We start from the raw sequence: 19167 nt of genomic DNA on the forward strand, positions 1-19167 counted from the left end.
TTTGTGTAGTTTGTGGATAATTCTGTGTCTTTTGGGCCATTTTGTGTCTTTTTGGGTCATTTTGTGTAGTTTGGGGGTAATTCTGTGTGTCTTTTGGGCAATTTTGTGTCTTTTTGGCCATTTGTGTCACTTCTTTGTAATTTTATGTCTTTTTGGGTTAGTTTGTGTCTTTTTTTAGTCATTTTGTGTCCTTTTTGGGTCAGTTTGTGTCTTTTTTGAGTCATTTTGTGTCATTTTGTGTCTTTTTTTAGTCATTTTGTGTCCTTTTTGGGTCCGTTTGTGTGTCTTTTGCGCCATTTTGTGTCTTTTTGGTAATTTGTGTCACTTTTTGGTAATTTTGTGTCCTTTTTGTGTCAGTTTGTGTAGTTTGTGGATAATTCTGTGTCTTTTGGGCCATTTTGTGTCTTTTGGGGTCATTTTGTGTCCTTTTTGGGTAATTCTGTGTGTCTTTTGGGCCATTTTGTGTCTTTTTTTGGTCATTTGTGTCACTTTTTTGTAATTTTGTCTTTTTGGGGGCATTTTGTGTCCTTTTTGTGTAATTTTGTGTCTTTTTTGTGTCATTTTGTGTCTTTTTTGGGCCAGTTTGTGTCTTTTTTGTGTCATTTTGTGTCTTTTTTTAGTCATTTTGTGTCTTTTTTTGGGTCAGTTTGCATCTTTTTGAGTCATTTTGTGTCCTTTTTGGGTCAGTTTGTGTGTCTTTTGGGACATTTTGTGTCTTTTTTTGGTAATTTGTGTCACTTTTTTGTAATTTTACGTCTTTTTTGGGACATTTTGTGTCCTTTTTGTGTCATGTTGTGTCTTTGGTAATTTGTTTAATTTTCTTGCAATTTTACATCATTTTGGGGTCATTTTGTGTCTTTTTTGGGTCATTTTGAGTCATTTTGTGTTCATATCATTGTAGGTGAGCATAAGTTAAAAAGGCCTTTTGCTTGTAATATAGTCCCTTCATTTAAAACATATTATTGACAAATGATGGCTATATTCTGTGGTGGTGCTCTCCATGGTACCAGGGGGCACATACGCCTCTGTGGTTACACTGGTGCATTATGGGAAAGTTGACTGGGAAGTGGCTGCAGCACTGAAGTCTTCATTCTTTTTTATGTTGGTATAGACAAACTTTAAGGATTTTTTGATAATTTTGTGTCTTTTTTGCTCATTTTAGGTCTTTTTTGTGTCATTTTGTTTCTTTTTTTGTGTCTTTTTTTAATCATTTTAGGTCTTTTTTGTGTCATCTTCTGTCTTTGTTGGTATATTAAGAAGCTGCGTGTTTGTTTTTGGTATTTGTCTTCATAATGTACATGTCATTTAAAATACATTTTGTAATAGGGGGTCCTCGCCAGAGGCTCATGCTATAAGGAGGTCTCTGGCATGATGAGACTCATGTTGTGATGAAAATTAGGAGAATTATAATAGTTCTTTGTCTTTTTGTTTGGATGGAAACTTACATATAACATATAATACTGTGTGTAGGACTGTGATCCATTGCTGAGAAATGATGAAAATGAAAATGCAAATAATTGAGGTTTTGTGTGTGTTTTTGGGGGAATTCAAGAATAACTGACATGGTAGAAAAAGGACGACTGAAAGCCAGAAATCTCAGCAACTGGCTGCAAAAAAAAGGAGGAAAAAAGTAATTGGTATTGATCAGGAACGCTCCTCCACAGACAGAACCTCTGCAGATATGTTATGGTTATTTTCTACTATACAGGACAGGAAAATCTCACTAAATGTACCATTAAATGTCCCGGCTCTTTCAGCTCCATTCTGATTAGGGCTGAACTTTAAAATTGAAGCTTTTTAACCTCCTAATCATTGTGTCAGAGGAGGGAAGTGGTGGATGTTTTACCTCCTTAAACTGCTATAAAGTTAGATTTTTCTTTTCAGGGCTGACAGAAATGTTTGTGGTGAACCGACAGACAGAATGTTTCATATTAAAATGACTGGAGGATCTCTTGAAGACAGTACAAAGCTCCTCTGAAAACATATTTCACTTTTATTTCGTAGAGATTTTCTCCCTTACGATGATCATGAAACGGAGGTCACCGTCTTTTTATTTAACATCACATCAGTGACACACAACAATAAACATATGGAGGCATCAAGAATCTTTAAAACATTTCATCCCACCATATGTTTCCATAGGAGCTGGAGAGGTTTGATACAGTAAGCTAGTTTTGTTCAAATTAATACTTGTATTTCTGTGTTTTATACTTGTTATTGGAACTTTCAAAATGACCCAAAAAGACCTAAAATTACCAAGAGACACAAAATGACCAAAAAATAAACAAAACAGACACAAAAAGACACAGACTTACCAAAAAGATACAAAATGACCAAAAAAATTACACAAATGACCCAAAAAAGACACAAAATGACCAAAAAAATACAAAAATTAACCCAAAAGACCTTAAATGACTTAAACAGACACAAAGTACAAAAAAGTGACACAAAATGACTAAAAATACACAAAATGACCCAGTAAAGACACAAAAAGTTCCCAAAAAGACACAAAAGGCAAAAATGACCCAAAAAAGAAAATGACCAAAAAACTCACAAAATGACCAAAAAATTACCCCCAAAAGACCTTAAATGACTTAAACAGACACAAATGACCAAAAATTGACACAAAATGACTAAAAATACACAAAATGACCAAAAAAGTCCTAAAATGACCAGAAAAGATACAAAAAGACCGTAAGACTCAAATTGACCTAATAACTACACAAAATAACCGAAAAAATGACACAAAATGACCCCAAAAAGTTCTCAAATGACCACAAAAAGAGACAAAATGACCAAATATCAAGCAGTTTGCAAACTGTAGCTTTATCCAACTTAAATCATGTTTCCACATAGACTCAGTCAGACTCCTTATCCTTCCCTGTGTGATGAGTGGACATGTGTGATGCTCTGCTGTCCCTAATCAGAGCCACCTGAACAGTAACTCAGCCGCTATTGATCAGGACAACACAGCATCCGTCATGTGGAGGAGAACAAAACAAGCCAATATAGCTTTCAAATGCTTTACTGCCCTCTAGAAAACATCAATGGAGAAATATTGGCCCAGTTTACATAGAAGGCAAAAAGAGCAAAAAAAAAAAAAAAAAAAAAAAAAAGAGGAGAGGAGGGGAGGGGGGGAAAAAGATGGCCGCCGTTAAGCTGTTAGTCAAGAGAGCCAGATTTACCGTTTCTATTTCTACATTTTGCTGTGTGCGGATCGATGCAGGAGTCGGTTCATTTTCTCCCACATCAATACTGGTACAGTCCGCCTTTCATCCTGGACACACTGGAGCTGCTGGATGCTGGCCGGCGCTCGAGGTGACGGCTGCCCTCCTGCAGCACCGGATCAGCTCAGGCTCACCTTTCCACGCTGTAACCTCGCCCGCCAGGAGGGAGGAGGGGAAACAAATAAATAGCTGACCTCTCGTGAGTGGTTCGGGGCGATGTCTACCTCTTTTGTAGTCAGTCGGTGGAACTTTCCAGGACCTTTTCCCACTTCCTGCTCGGCGGCAGGATGCTAAATGTTGGCCGGCTACTGCGCCTCCTGCCCCGGCGTCTGACTGTGGAGGTGTCTCGCTCAGGGTGAATGCCTTTTTTTTTAAACGCCTTGGGAGGTGTGAAGCCCCCCCCCCCCCCCCCCACTCCCCCATCCAACCCCGGCTCAAACCTTAAAGCAGCAGCAGGGAGAGGAAGTGAGAAGAAAACTGGCCTGAGTCTCAGCGCTGGAGGGCAGCCCCAACCTCCAACTCAGCACCCGGACTGACCTCACTTCCTGGGGGGGCGAGGTGGTCGGGGCGGTCGTGAGTCGGGCTGTGGAGAAGGAGGGGGGGGTGGGGGAGGGGGGGACTTGGCATGCAACTACGAGAGTGTCTAGTCCAAGGTGCTGTCAGGAAACAGAGCCCCAGGACAGCAGCTCTACACTCTGTTCACATGACTTCTCTTCTGTTTGATGCCTGCCTTCCTTTGTTTTATTCTCATTTCTTTTGGTTTGATTTTTGTTCTTTTTTTTGTTTTTTTGTTCTTTTTTACAAGAAAGGGCACATGTGCAGCCCATAAAATCAATGTGTTAAATAAGTTTGAAGTTTTTGTTTTTTTGCTGAAGGAAGGACAAAAATCATTTGTCTTTCATTCAGCTGTAACACCTGTATAATCCTCTAAATATTGTACAATTATTGTTTTATTTACACTGTGATATCATTTAGAAAAAAATAATGACACAAAATGACCCAAAAAGATATATTATCAAAAAATGACACAAATTACAAAAACACACACACACACACACAAAATGACCCCAAAAAACACACACAAAGTGACCCAAAAATACTTTAAATTACAGAAAAAATTAGACAAATTACAGAAAATAGACACAAAATGACCAAAAAAGACCACAAAATTACTAAAAAAGACATACAATTACCAAAAAAGACACAAAATTACCAAAAAATGACACAAAATTACCATAGAAAGAGAGAAAATGACCCCAAAAAGATGTAAAATTACCAAAACATGACACAAATTACCAAAAATGACCCAAAAAAACAAAAAAAATTACAAAAAAAGACACAAAAATTACCAAAAAAAGACACTAAATGCCCCCAAAATGACACATATTATCAAAAAAAGACACAAAATTACCAAAATATACACCAAATGACCCAAAAAGGCACAAAACTTTGCATACATTGTTAAGAGTGTCTAGTCCAAGGTGCTGTCAGGAAACGGAGCCCCAGGACAGCAGCACTACACTCTGTTCACATGACTTCTGTTCTGTTTGATGCCTGCCTTCCTTTGTTTTATTCTCATTTATTTTGGTTTGATTTTTGTTCTTTTTTTTGTTTTTTTGTTCTTTTTTACAAGAAAGGGCACATGTGCAGCCCATAAAATCAATGTGTTAAATAAGTTTGAAGTGTTTTTTTTTACTGAAGGTAGGACAAAATGCTATCATATATAATAAATAATTTGTCTTTGAAAGGAGACTAATGGTCTTAACAAGTATATGTACTGTAAAAAGGAATTCTACACAATTATATGAGCAGAAAAGGACCCAAAAAGACCTTAAACTACCAAATAAAGACATAATATTACCAAAAAAGACATGACCAAATAATGACACAAAATGACCCAAATGACACAATATTATCACAAAAAGACACATGACAGAAAAAAGACATAAAAATACAAAAAAGACACAAATTACCACAAACACACACAAAATGACCCAAAAAACAAATAAACCGCAAATACTTTAAATCACAAGAAATTAAACAAATTACAGAAAAAAGACACATAATGACCAAAAAAAAAGACACAAAATGACCAAAAAAAAAGACACAAAATGACCAAAAATGACACAAAATGACCAAAGAAAGAGACAAAACGACTTAAATAGATGTTAAATGAGACTATGGACGGGAAATCTCTCACTAATCCGCCTCACAGCTCTTGCAAACTCTTGTAGATTGTAGATTAGGTTAAAAACTATTTATTAGGCTAGTTTGTCAAAAACTGCTGATTAGCTTGTCGGAGAGTGTCTGAAACAAAACGGTAGAGACGTTGAAATCATGTGACCGTGGTGTAGTTTGCTCAGAGGTTGAAGAAGTATTCAGATCTGTTACTGCAGTAAAAGTACTAATACCACACTGTGAAATTACTCCACTACAGTAAAAGTCCTGCATTCAAAACTTACTTAAGTAAAAGTACAAAAGTATCAGCATCAAAATGTACTTAAAGTGTGTGTCTGTGTGAATGAACACTACACAACAGAGGGTAATAACTCTCTGCAGAAGTTATGTGAAGGATCATTAGGACGACAAAAAAACAAAACAACATGACAGCTAAACAAAAACAATCAACAGAGGTTTGATTGACAGGACCCCGGGGTGCCTGCGCCCATGGGACCAGACCTCGTTGTTGAAGCATCACAGGGTGCAAAGTCACCACTGGCTATGATCATCACACATAATAATAATCAAAACTAATCTCATAGTATTAGTCACGCATAATATTTAAATAGTAATGACATGTGAGTTATACTTGTTCCTAATATATCTGAGCTAAGTTGACAGCGTATATGTATATCAATGAATAAACATATATTTGTCTTATTTATATAACCTGTCTATTGTTTTATTTGAATAATTTTATAGTGTTACCTAAATTAATTTGATGACCGGGCCTCAGCATCAGTCAAAAATGGTCATTTTGTGTATTTTTTTTGGTCATTTTGTGTAGTTTTTTCTGGTCATTTTTGGTCATTCTATGTCTTTTTTGGTAATTTGTGTCATTTTTTTAAATGTCCTTTTTATGTCTTTTTCATTTTCATTTTGGTCATTTTGTGTCTTTTTTTGGTAATTTGTGTAACGTTTGGTCATTTTACGTCTTTTTTTAGTCATTTTTATGTCTTTTGGAGTCATTCTACGTATTTTTTTTGGTCATTTTGTAACTTTTTTGTCGTTTTTTGGTCATTCAACTCTTTTTTGGTCATTTGTGTAATTTTTTGGTCATTTTACGTCTTTTTTTTTTTAGCAATTTTTATGTATTTAGGAGTCATTCTGTTTCTTATTTAGTGATTTTTATGTCTTTTGGAGTCATTCTGTGTCATTTTTTCTATAATTTTGTAAATTTTTTGGGTCATTTTGTATCTTTTTTTGGTCATTTGTGTGATTTTTTTTGTAATTTTGTGTCTTTTTTGTGGTATTTTTGGTCATTTTACGTCTTTATGGGGTCATTTTGTGTTTTCTTTTGGTAATTTTGTGTCAAACCCCTTAAACATGCAGGTTGATTGAATTTTCAAACCCAAATCTACTTTGCATGAATAAACAACCTGTCACTTCATATCATATGTATATATGTATATATATATATATATATATATGTATTATATATATATATATATATATATATATGTATATGTATTATATATGTATGTATATATATATATATATATGTATATATATATATATATGTGTATATATATATATGTATATGTATTATATATATATATATATATATATATATATATATATATATATATATATAAATACTTATTTGTAAAATAGCTCAAAAAGAGAGCTGCGAGGTCTTTCAGAGAAAACTCTGTTGTCTGAAGTTGAAATGTTGAAATGATATTTCTTACAGTGTTTTCCCACAAAAAATGCTGCAGTGATGCAGTTGAGAGTCTGCAGAGTCGGGATGTGTAGTTTTCTTTCCCATTCAGTCAGAAATAGGAACTACTACACAGTTTAAAATAGATCAAATAGACTCAGAGGGTTAAACACTGGCTGTAAATCATCTCTCCATATGTGACTAATTTAATTTGAGACAGTATATATTTAAGGAACGTTGACACAAAAAAAAAAAAAAAAATCCCTGACTGATGAGAGAACGAGGAGGTTTTTGCTGTTGTGCAGCGAGTTAAAAACAGCAGTTTGTACACAGATTAAAGTCTTCTGTTCCACTCCACTGTGTTGGTTTTTGGGTGGGAAAAAAAGCGCTGAATTAATTTTTTTATTTTCCCGCTGCGGAGTCTGAGCGCCCTTAGTATTTTCATCTCGCACATCATGCTTTTAATTATGGGACATATTGAGCAGCGTGTCCAATACACAATGGCTCCGCTGGAATATTCATGTCCAAAGTTGGAGGAAAGTGGAAAGGGGAGGGAAGTGAGATGTAATTGTATATTGTTTTATTTGAATAATTTTATAATTTTACCTAAATTAATTTATTGACCGGGCCTCAGCATCAGTCAAAACATTTTTTTCTTAGTTTTTTGGTCACTTTTTTTGGTCTTTTTTGGTCATTTTGTATCTTCTTTTTCTTTTTTGGCCATTCTACGTCTTTTTTGGTAACTTGTGTCATTCCATGGTAATTGTATGTCTTTTTTTAGTCATTTTTATGTCTTTTTTTTTAGTAATTTTTATGTCTTTTTTTTGTAATTTTTATGTCTTTTTTTGGGTCATTTTTTGTCTTTTTTTGGTAATTTGTGTAATTCTTTGGTCATTTTATGTCATTTGTATGTCTTTTGGAGTCATTCTGTGTCTTTTTTTGGGTCATTTTGTGTATTTTTTGGTAATCTGTGTAATTTTTTGGTCATTTCACTCCACTGTGTTGGTTTTTTGGTGGGAAAAAAGTCATTTGGAGTCATTCTGTGTCTTTTTTCTATCATTTTGTTTCTTTTTTGGTAATTTGTGTTTTTTTGGGTTATTTTGTGTCTTTTTTGTGTCATTATTGGACATTTTACGTCTTTAAGGGGTCATTCTACGTCTTTTTTTGGGTCATTTTGTGTATATTTTGGTCATTTTGTGTCTTTTTTTGGTCATTTGTGTCATTTTTTGGTCATTTTGTGTCTTTTTTGTGTCATTTTGGTCATTCCACTCCACTGTGTTGGTTTTTGGGTGGGGAAAAAAAGCGCTGAATTAATTTTTTTAGAGAGCGAGCTCCGAGCGGAGTCTGAGCGCCCTTAGTATTTTCATCTCGCACATCATGCTTTTAATTATGGGACATATTGAGCAGCGTGTCCAATACACAATGGCTCCGCTGGAATATTCATGTCCAAAGTTGGAGGAAAGTGGAAAGGGGAGGGAAGTGAGATGTAATTGTAATTAGTGAAGAACCTGGTGCTGCCAATTCTCAAAGGAGCATCTGAGTCACCTGCTGTGTGTGTGTGTGTGTGTGTGTGTGTGTGTGTGTGTGCATGCATCTGTCCTCCTGGCTTAGTGTACCTGGACACACCAGGGAGTGTGAGGAGCTCTCTTGGCTTAACTAGGAGACGTACCTGTCTGTCTCCTCGCTGCGGGCTGAAGTGGCTAGTTAGCATATGCGCTGCCATGCGTGCGTGTTTACCCTATACGTGTGTGTGTGTGTGGGCATGCACGAGTGTGTGTGGGCATGCACGGTCGGTGTGTGTGTATGTGTGTGCACGTGCGTCGGCCTCATCTCAAGTCTCACCGGAGACTTGTTGTCTAAGATTAATGAAGGTCACCGGAATCCTCCAAAGTATTCCGATAATTAAGGCTTTGTTTATCAAAAACAAGTTATATTAAGAGCAAAAAGATTCATGGTAATTATTCATAATCTTAACAATTCAAGTGTAGCCACCTCATTTGTGCCTTTAATTCTTCTTGTTAATGTTTTGCATAAATCTGCATAATTACTTGAGATGCCTGTTGTATTTTTGACAGCTACTCAGTTCGTGTGCACTAAAGGGTATCCAATGTGCCTCGCGCTGCATACTTAAAAAGTGCCTGTATGGCTGGAGCTGCACGGCAGATTTGAGCCATCAAGACGGCTGCGCTGCGGCAGAGAATAGGCTGTTTTCTATCAAACGGAGTAAATGGATGCTTCTGCTTCTGCTGGTTAGAACGAGGGCTTTTATGAGGCGAGGCGTCCCCCCAAATCACGCCGCTAAATGGGGGCACCAGCGAATAAATCCTTTGATTTGAAAAGCCGCCTCGCAAACAGGAGTTGCTGTCGTGAGTTTGCTTTTATTTTGAAGATCAAATCCCCCACGATAATATACACTTGACATAATTCAACGTGCAGTCTGTGTGTTTACTAAATACACACATCACCTTAACCTGTTATTGTTCAAAGACCTTTTCGGTGGTTGTGGGCAGTGGATGTTTAGGGGGAGATAGCAGGTCAACAATAAATGCCAAATATAAGTGGTGAACATCATCTCAAAACATCCAATTAAGATTACTTAATGCATTAATTATTGATTTATTGAAGCCTGTTATGGTGTATAAAGGCAAGGCAAGTTTATTTGTATAGCACAATTCAACACAAGGTAACTCAAAGTGCTCTACATACACATTAAAAACAGCAAGACACAATTGAAAACAGTAAAAACAGTCAATTAAAACAGGGAAATAGAAATAAAAATACAAATGATATAAAATAAGATACAGCAGGATAAGAAAAGGGTCATAATCATGTTCAACTGTGTCCCATAACTTGTTGCAGCAGTTTTTCGGTTGATACCGTTTGCTACACACATTTGGTGCTCAATAATGCAATTTTATTCATATCAGGAATGGATGAAAATGACCAAAAAACCTCCAGAATATGACGTCAACATATAAAGACCTTTTGAACAACAGAGAAGAATCTACATATCTCAGGCCACGCCCTCTCAAATGTCCGCTCACTCTGCGTGATCGCTGCGACGGACACTGGAGACACAAGCCGTCGCTAACTGTGCACAACCTCAGCTGATCATAAACAAACCAGCATGGCTAATTATGCACAGCTTCTCCACTGATCATAAACATAGTGATCGTGAATTAACCGGCATCGCTAACTGTGCACAGAGTGTCCGGTGCTTGTTGTAAACAAACAGAGATCGCTAAGTGAACACCTCCTGCAGCAGCAGCACATACACACTGTACTGCTACAGAGCTAACTGTTAGCCTGTTAGCACATACACACTGTACTGCTACAGAGCTAACTGTTAGCCTGTTAACACATACACACTGTACTGCTACAGAGCTAACTGTTAGCCTGTTAGCACATACACACTGTACTGCTACAGAGCTAACTGTTAGCCTATTAACACATACACACTGTACCGCTACAGAGCTAACTGTTAGCCTGTTAGCACATACACACTGTACTGCTACAGAGCTAACTGTTAGCCTGTTAACACATACACACTGTACTGCTACAGAGCTAACTGTTAGCTTATTAACACATACAACTGTACTGCTACAGAGCTAACTGTTAGCCGGCTCTGTGATTGCAGCTGGGAGAGACTGCTGCAGGAGGAATGTGCCGCTTCGACTTGTTCTGATGCCAAAAAGTTGCTAATTATAGCAACAAAGTCACTAAGTTTGCAACACTGCTTCGCCGGCTGTGGAAACAGCCCTTATGCTGAGATTTAGGTTCATGAACTTTGGTCATTTTGGAGATTTCTGTGTTTTTCAGCGATTGGATGACCAGCACTTCTGTTCTTCAAACTGCTGAGAAACCCCCTTATTGTCAATATACCTAGGAAAGCTGCACATCCTGTGAATGCTCCCTGTCTCTAGTTTGTGGTTGTAAAGTTTCATGAGGCTGTGATTATCCCAGAGGTCACAGCAGGTTATTTTATACACTGAGATCCAGACTAAAGAAATGCCTCACTGCAATGAACTGGCTACTGATGACTAACATCATCCCACATGAAGATTTTTTTTTTAATTCAAAGCCTGTTTAGGGACCTCAGTGTGCACAAATATTCAAATACAGTTGGCGGAAATGGCAAATTTGTACTACATGAGAAAAAACTATGCTGATAATGTGCAGTTTAAGGCAAAAACCACATAAAGTAGCTGTGTGTAAAGAGAAGACTTGTGGGAACCTAGAGAGCCTGTTTTCATTCACATAGCATGATGTCAGAGGTCACATGGCCGCTTTGAAAATCGCCAAAATAGCCTAACTTTGTATGTTTTTTCAACAACTTCCTGACATCCTAACATGCATCCTAACAATTTTGTGTATTTTATGGCCATTTTGTGTCTTTTTTTGGTAATTTGTGTATTTCTTGGGGTCATTTTATGTCTTTTTTATGTCTTTTGGAGTCATTCTGTGTCTTTTTTGGGTCATTTTGTGTATTTTTTGGTAATTTGTGTAATTTTTTTGGTCATTTTATGTCTTTTTTTATGTCCTTTGGAGTCATTCTGTGTCTTTTTTGGGTCATTTTGTGTATTTTTTTGGTCATTTTGTGTCTTTTTTGGTAATTTGTGTCATTTTTTGGTCATTTTGTGTCAAGCCCCTTAAACATGCAGGTTGATTGAATTTACAAGCTCAAATCTATTTTGCATGAAGAAAAAACCTCTCATTCATCACAAACTTTGTGAATATCAAGTTTTTGTTGCGGTATTGTTGGGTTTTAACAACATTTCATATCATATATATATATATATATATATATATGTATATATATATATATACATATATATAATAAGGGGAAAAATACTCAAATACTTTTGGAAAATTGTTGGAATAGCTCACAGAGAGAGCTGTGAGGTCTTTCAGAGACAGCTGTATTGTTTGAAATTAAAATGTGATATTTCTTACAGTGTTTTCCCACAAAAAATGCTTCATAATGCAGTTGAGAGTCTGCGGTGTCGGGATGTGTAGTTTCTGTGCGTTTGCTTTTATTTTGAAGATCAAGTCCCCCTCTATATAATATATATACTTGTGACATAATTCACCGTGCACGCCCTGAGTCTGTGTGTTTAGTTTGACACGTCTGCGGCGCCCTCCTTGTTAAATCTCTGCTGATGCAATAATCACATGTAAATGACCAGTGCATGGAAACGCTCTCTCTTGGTTTACATAATCTTGTAATGACCTCTTGTCTGTGATATTGGCCCTAATAGATTGTTCTTGCTATTTTTTTTACTTATTTTTTTTGCCGGCCCCTGGAATTACATGGAGAGTGAAGCTGGCCTATTAGCACCGTGACATGAGTGATTTAATTTACCCTCAGTCTCTCTCTCTCTCTCTCTCTCTCTGTTACTCTGTCTCTCCTCTTATTTAGCATGCGACAGGCGTGGACAGTAATGGCTGTGTGATTGGGCTGCGCCGGATGATGATTTTAATAAACACACACACGCAGAAGGGGCCAAAGGTCAACGGTGTTTGGATTCATCAGCCGCACAGGTAGGATGGAGCTGTGAATGATGACACACACTTTTAACAGATGCACTTTAATAACCGGTCAACATGTGCTGGGAGAAAAAAAAAGAAAAAAAAAAAACTTTGCCTGTGTTTTTCCTCTTTTCTCTGATGTTTGAGCGATGTTACAGAGCAGTGAAGCTCATCATGCTGCGTTCATCGGTGTGTGAATGAATTCCTGATGGTGGCAGGTGGCATCATTTACCGTTTTTATTACGTTTTTATTAAAGGATCCCCATTAGCTTGTGCCATGGCAGATCGCTAGTCTTCCTGGGGTCCACAATCCAAGAAGTAATACTCAACAGTCCTACAATAACTTTAACAGTAAAAATAGATTCCAAAATATATTAGAAAAGTGCAGCACAAAGTTCATTTTTTGCACAAATTAAAAAGACAGTTTGCAGAATCAAACCATTCAATTATAGCCATTTGGATTAAATGTTTAGGAAAAATTGGTCAAGTGCATTTGATCAGAAAACAAATAAAATACAAAAAAAATGACATCATGAATCCAGGCAAACATCGCTTTTATAAAAAGTAGCGTCCTTTCAATCAAAATAAACAAAAAAAATGTAAATAACCCCCAAAAAATATAATAAGCCCAACACCTAACATTAACCACTGACAAAGTACATCTTTAATTTCTTTTTGTAGGATATTTTGCTTTTTTCTTGAAGGATATCAAGTGGTAAATCATTCCATATTTTACTTGCTCTATAAAGCACTGTTCTTTTCAGATAATTAGTTCTTGGATGTGGCTCTGATGTTAATTGTGTGGCAATATATTATTTCGATTCATGGCCGCCAAGTATCGATATTTAGTGTTCCGACGGCCAGCTGGCAGTATTTTCTTTTTTTTGTAATTTTTTATTTTGTTTGGAAAAGGCATTTACAAACAGACATCAGCACAAAAATACAAAAGCAATGGTTTTCATAGACCTTTTCCATTTTTCCCCACCCATTTATGCATACAGGTGACCAAAAGAGTCTGCAAGAGTCAAAAAAGACCTCCTGGTCCTTCATGAGCCTCCATATTCACTATCCTGGAAACGTCTCATTATATAGTCCATTGAATATAGAAGGTTTAGTACATTCAGACACATACACACACATTAGAGCCACACTTCTACCCACATGTTTACAACCTGCATACCTGGGGTTGGCTGGCAGTATTTTCACCGTTTTCATTTTTTTCCTGAGGCCGTATCGGGCTCACTTTTAGAAATATTCTGGAGATGCTGGTATCATATGTAAAATAAAGCCAACAACTTTGCCTCTGTTTTACCTCTTCTGCTCTTTTCCCTGATGTTTGTGCACAAACTCTACATGTTAAGTGCAGGCTGCAGCATCTGTGCATCCCGTGACGTCCACCGCGTCACACTTCTCTGCGTACCCAGCCCTCCGTGCAGGCCTTGTGCTCCTGCTCAGAGAAACATGTGGCTCTGATGTTAATTGAAATTTGTCTAATGAAGTAAAGTTAAGGAAGAGAAAGAGAGAGAGACTGGTAGGTAGACAAAGAGAGGGCAAGAAGGAGGAGAAGTAAGAAGAAGAAAAAAAAAGAAAGCTTCAACTTTCTTTAATTATGTTTACCCAACAGGCTTTGCTTCCTCATTTAAATAGCATAAACATCTGGCCATGGCGCGCCACTAGCATGGCGGCAGTAGTCAAGCAAATCTTGTGGAAAATAATGAAATTAGATCCCTGGTGCTGTGACAGTGGAAGGGCAGAAGACATCCGCTCCATGTTAATAAAATTGCCATGAATGAGTGAATACAATTAGGAAATTGTCAGTGGCGGCAGTGAACTTTTGTAACTCACCGATGTTTGCATCATTCGATTAAGGCAGCAATTTGGACTTGTTTATTTGCGGCTGCTGTGGCTTTTATTAATTGTGACCTGGCAGTGATTGGCCTGCGATTAAACCAGTCACATATGATGTGGCGGAGGGTGAGGGATGGATTGGTGGGCAGGCTGATGGAGGACACTTTTTTTTTTATTGTTGTTTATCTCTGTGAGTTGATGTCGAGGAGGATGGAGCCCTGTGTGTGTGTGTGTGTGTGTGTGTGTGTGTGTGTGTGTGTGTGGGCAGAGTGAATGTGTGGATGTGGGTAATCATGATGCTCCACATTTGAATTGAGGTAGTGATGAAGTCCTTATGTGTTTGTGAATCAACATCTGGAGCATTTTTAATCTTAACCCTCTGGGGTCTGAGCCTATTTTGGCCGTTTTTGAATACTTTTGATTTTACCCTTCATGTACCACATAAAAAAATGTTTACTATACCCATATTTGGTAACCTTCTTTTCTTCACCTATATGATCTAACAATTATTTTTTCGATTTAACCTACTTTATCAACATATTGAGCCCCAAAAATACACAAAAATCATGAAATCCGAGTTGAAAAATGATACTATTTACTACAATAAAAACCACAAATATGCTCACTGAACTGTTTTGGAACTTGGAAATGTAAACATAGGACCCAAATATGAACATATAAAAAGGTCAAATTTAAATATAATAAAACTATATACAAAAAGTCCCATAAAAACATAGTTTTTTTTTCTTGTTAGCTGCAACTCTTCCAAAACAAACTGTGCGAAATTACACTTTATCTTTTTATCATATCTTTGGTTTTTCATGACCTGGGAATGTCAATGTTGAATATTTTTTTGTTGAACTTCACGTGACCTGATCAGGACGACACGATCATAGAGCCCAGAGGGTTAATAATGCTTTCATTTAGTATACACAGCATACATGAGGAAGAGTTTTCTGTTCTCCTTTTACCCTATAAAGCCAAGTGTATCATATTTGACACAAGTTTTGGACACCTCTACATCATGTGTGATTTTTTTCCCCCCCTGAAAAACCTGATGTATACATGTGTTGAAGATAAACTAACTGAGCAACAAATTGCACAAAAATACCAGATGTAGATAAAAATGATACGCAGGTTCCACTGGTGGAACGTTGCTGCAAGAAAGCTTCATTTCAACAGATGTATGATGTTGTGTTATATGTAAAAAAAAATGTTTTGCATGTTTGAGGAAAATGTTAAAAGGAAAGTCAAAGTCATAATATGATAAAAATGTTAGGTTTTATATGTTTTTATAAGTTTTAAAAACTGTGAGCAACAAATTGCACAAAAAAAGCTGTTGTATCAAATATGATACAAATTAGAATTCATATATGCAAATTGATATATATATATATATATTTTGTCAGCAGGTTCAATAAACACTCCAGTTTTTACAACAATCTATTGTATCGCAATACTCACCATATTACAAAATGCTTAAAATCACAATAATATCGTATCGTGACTCAAGTATCGGGATAAAATGATATCGAGGGCCTCTGGGGATTCACACCTCTAGCCACCAGAGTGTGTGTGTGTGTGTGTGTGTGTGTGTGTGTGTGTGTGTGTGTGTGTGTGTGAATGGTAAATAAGCGCTCTGAGTGGCTGCAAAGACTACAAAATCTCTATAAAAGTGCAATCCATTTACCTTTCTACCATGATCCTAAACTATAATTGGCTAACTGTTCTGTCAGAGGCGGGACTTTAGGCTTTTTTATTTGAGTTATTTTTAATTAAGGGTATAAAGAATAAAATATGGAAGCTTTATATTAAATGAATATAGTGCCCCTGCTGTGTTTGGTAGGTTTATTTATTTTAAGTTACAAATTAAATGAAGAAACTGAAGGATACTGTAGCGGATCTTGGCTGAGATTATTTTCTTTAAGAGGCTGAAGCAAGTTCCAATTTAAGAGTAGAGGGAAGATATTGGAATCATACGAAAGTAAATAAAAGTAGATGAAAGTACAACAACATATGAATTAATACAGTGGAAATGCAAAGAAGAACTCTGTCACAAAAGCTTGAGATTAAAGGTTCAGGTCCTGGGAAGGCATGGTGGTTGTTTTGTTAGTTCCTGCAGTAGGAAACAGAAGTCTGTGGTGATCATACTATTATTGAACTATTGTTTATGTCATATACAAGTAAAATACCATACAATATCCGGTTTCAGTTTCTCCTATGGGAGAATGTGCCATATTAAATTGTCTTTGGGTCATTTAAAGACGTCACATTGAGCTCTGAAAAATCCAAGATGGGCATTTTTTTCAGACATTTTCTAGACTGTAAGTGATTTTATAGATTCATTAAACAGAAAATAACAATGGGCAGATTAATTGACCATAATTAGAACTGTAAAGACAGCCAATAATAATCTAATTATTATAACACCTTAACTGATTATGGATGCTGACTTAACCTTTAACCCTGTTATTTTGCAGGTCAAATTGACCCATTTATCTATTGACTCAAATTTAAAAATCCCCCCAAAATTGCTAAAAGTATATATATTTTTTTGGAATGAAACTTTTTCTGCTTGGCTTAATAAGTGCAATCAATATATACAATGAAAATGGTTCATTTCACGTATCAATGTCATGTAAAAACATTGTATTTTATATATAGGTCTTTCAAATATCCACAAAAACCATGCATTTATTATGAAAAACATGTCAATTATCCTCATTGAACTATGATCTGTGAGAGGTAAAAAACGTCATTGCACTAAATATTGAATGGTAAGTAATGGAGTTATTAATGAAATATAAACAATGCTTATTGGGATTTTTTTGGTTTCTGACACTTTTGGATAATCAAAAGAAATGATAAAAGGTGTTTTTTTTTTAGATTATATATAGTAAAAATAATTTCTGTAGCATCTTAAAACAAGACATCCATCATAAAATTTACTGGAAAAACCTTCATCACATCCGGTACTGCCTCCTCTTCCCAGCAGACATAGTGTATTTACTATATATTTATATTTATATATCTCTATACAGACTGTGGCGCTTTGGAATAAATCCGTTCAAATGCTCTCAGTCTTTATCATCTTCACTCCTCGGGTCTGCCGTTCACCATTCCAAGAGTTCCTTTTGCAAATTTGAAGTAGTGCGTCCCTACCCTCCTTGCTCTGTGCTTTCCAGAGAGACGACTGTGTTTACTTTACAGCCTCACGCAGGCAAGGGAAGGGATTACATTTGTGGAAATGAGTTGTCATTTCAGGAGGTAATAATGGATTTGGGCCTGAGAGCTCGACAAACACAACACGGGGAGAGCGGAGAGGATGAAACATGGGAGCCGCGGTAGAGAATGTGTGTGTACATTGCAGATTTGTGCACACAGGAAGGATGGGACCCACAAAAGCACACACATGCACACACTATTTGGCTGGACATCTGTACAAATGAGAGAGTACTGGTGGATTCTGCTGGGGTGCCTGGTTGGGGGGTGGATATCCCACCACAAGATTCCTCCAATCTTCAAAGCTCCAGTCCGGTTGGAAGTAATGGTTTCCATCCCTGTTGCCAGATTGGGTTTGTCCTGTCATCACCGCTGTATTTACTGACAACCATGTTTTATCTTTTGTCTTGGCCGCCCTCAGAATTGCCTCCGTAGTATTTTACGCTGACTTGAAATGTCTCTTTTGTCTCTGGCTGCAGTTTTTGGAAGTTCCAATCACGTCTGCCAAAGGAAACAGTTGGGTCTAGTCGGTTTTTAGCCTCCTGTCTGTAACCGTGACCTTTGGACTGCACAGTAGTATGCCAGTCACATTAAGTCCATCATCATCATAACACAAGCCTTCTTTATTCCACACAGCACCCCATATGTAGCCGTGCATAATGCCTCCATCCGCTGCATTATCTCCACTGCTGACTGTGTGCCAGAAACAAAAACAAAAAGGTTCCCATGAATTATTCTAAATATTGACCTAGAACGATTTAGGATTGCATCATCATCAATTAGTTTCAAGGACTGAAGTCTTCGATCTGACCGGACATGATCCAGGCCTGAGATAGGCTCCTAGACCGTATAATGGACGTAGTCGCTGTTGGTTTGTGGTCCGTTTGAGGCATTGAGTTCAGAGTTACACTCGTCGCCATCTTGTGTCGCCATCTTGTTCTCGAAAACACGGAGCAGACTATATTTGGACTGTGGAGGAGCGAGAGGGATCTGATCACTGACTACAGCCTCTCTACACCTCAAACTGACTGAGAGAAGTTAATGCTAATTCATGTTAACATTAACTGGGATGCTAATTTTGGCTAGCAAAAAACAAAAATAAAATGTACTTTACTCACCTCTATTTAGTCTATTAGTGCAACCAAACGCTGAACAAGACGTTTTTAATGGACAAAATGTTATAAACTGACATTATGTTGAATTTCCCCATTGTGGGAAAAGTAAAATTAAGCGAAAATACAGTGAAAGGGTCAAAGTTATGAGACCAAACCGATAAATGTACTTTTAAAAAAAACAAAAAACTTTACTGACGTTGCCGTGGATACGCATTGTTCTGCTTCTCTCCTGATGACGGCTCGCCTTGTTAGTGACCTGTCAATCAAAGGTAGCCACGCCCCAAATCATACGATTCTTAATCTTCTATTTTCTTCTAAATGGGGCCATTATTTACACTATTAACAT

General features: G+C 36.9%; 1 long non-coding RNA gene across 1 annotated transcript in view; it reads left to right on the forward strand.

The window, feature by feature from the left end:
* LOC131993640 (uncharacterized) overlaps positions 1–12715 on the forward strand; it is a 73450-nt gene extending 60735 nt beyond the window's left edge. The window contains exon 3 of the long non-coding RNA XR_009396333.1: positions 12527–12715. This is a non-coding gene — a long non-coding RNA (uncharacterized LOC131993640). The remainder of the gene's footprint in view (positions 1–12526) is intronic.
* The last annotated feature ends 6452 nt before the right edge of the window (positions 12716–19167 follow it).

The sequence above is a fragment of the Centropristis striata genome, chromosome 20 (assembly GCF_030273125.1).
Source record: "Centropristis striata isolate RG_2023a ecotype Rhode Island chromosome 20, C.striata_1.0, whole genome shotgun sequence".
In the NCBI taxonomy this organism is placed as follows: Eukaryota; Metazoa; Chordata; class Actinopteri; order Perciformes; family Serranidae; genus Centropristis; species Centropristis striata.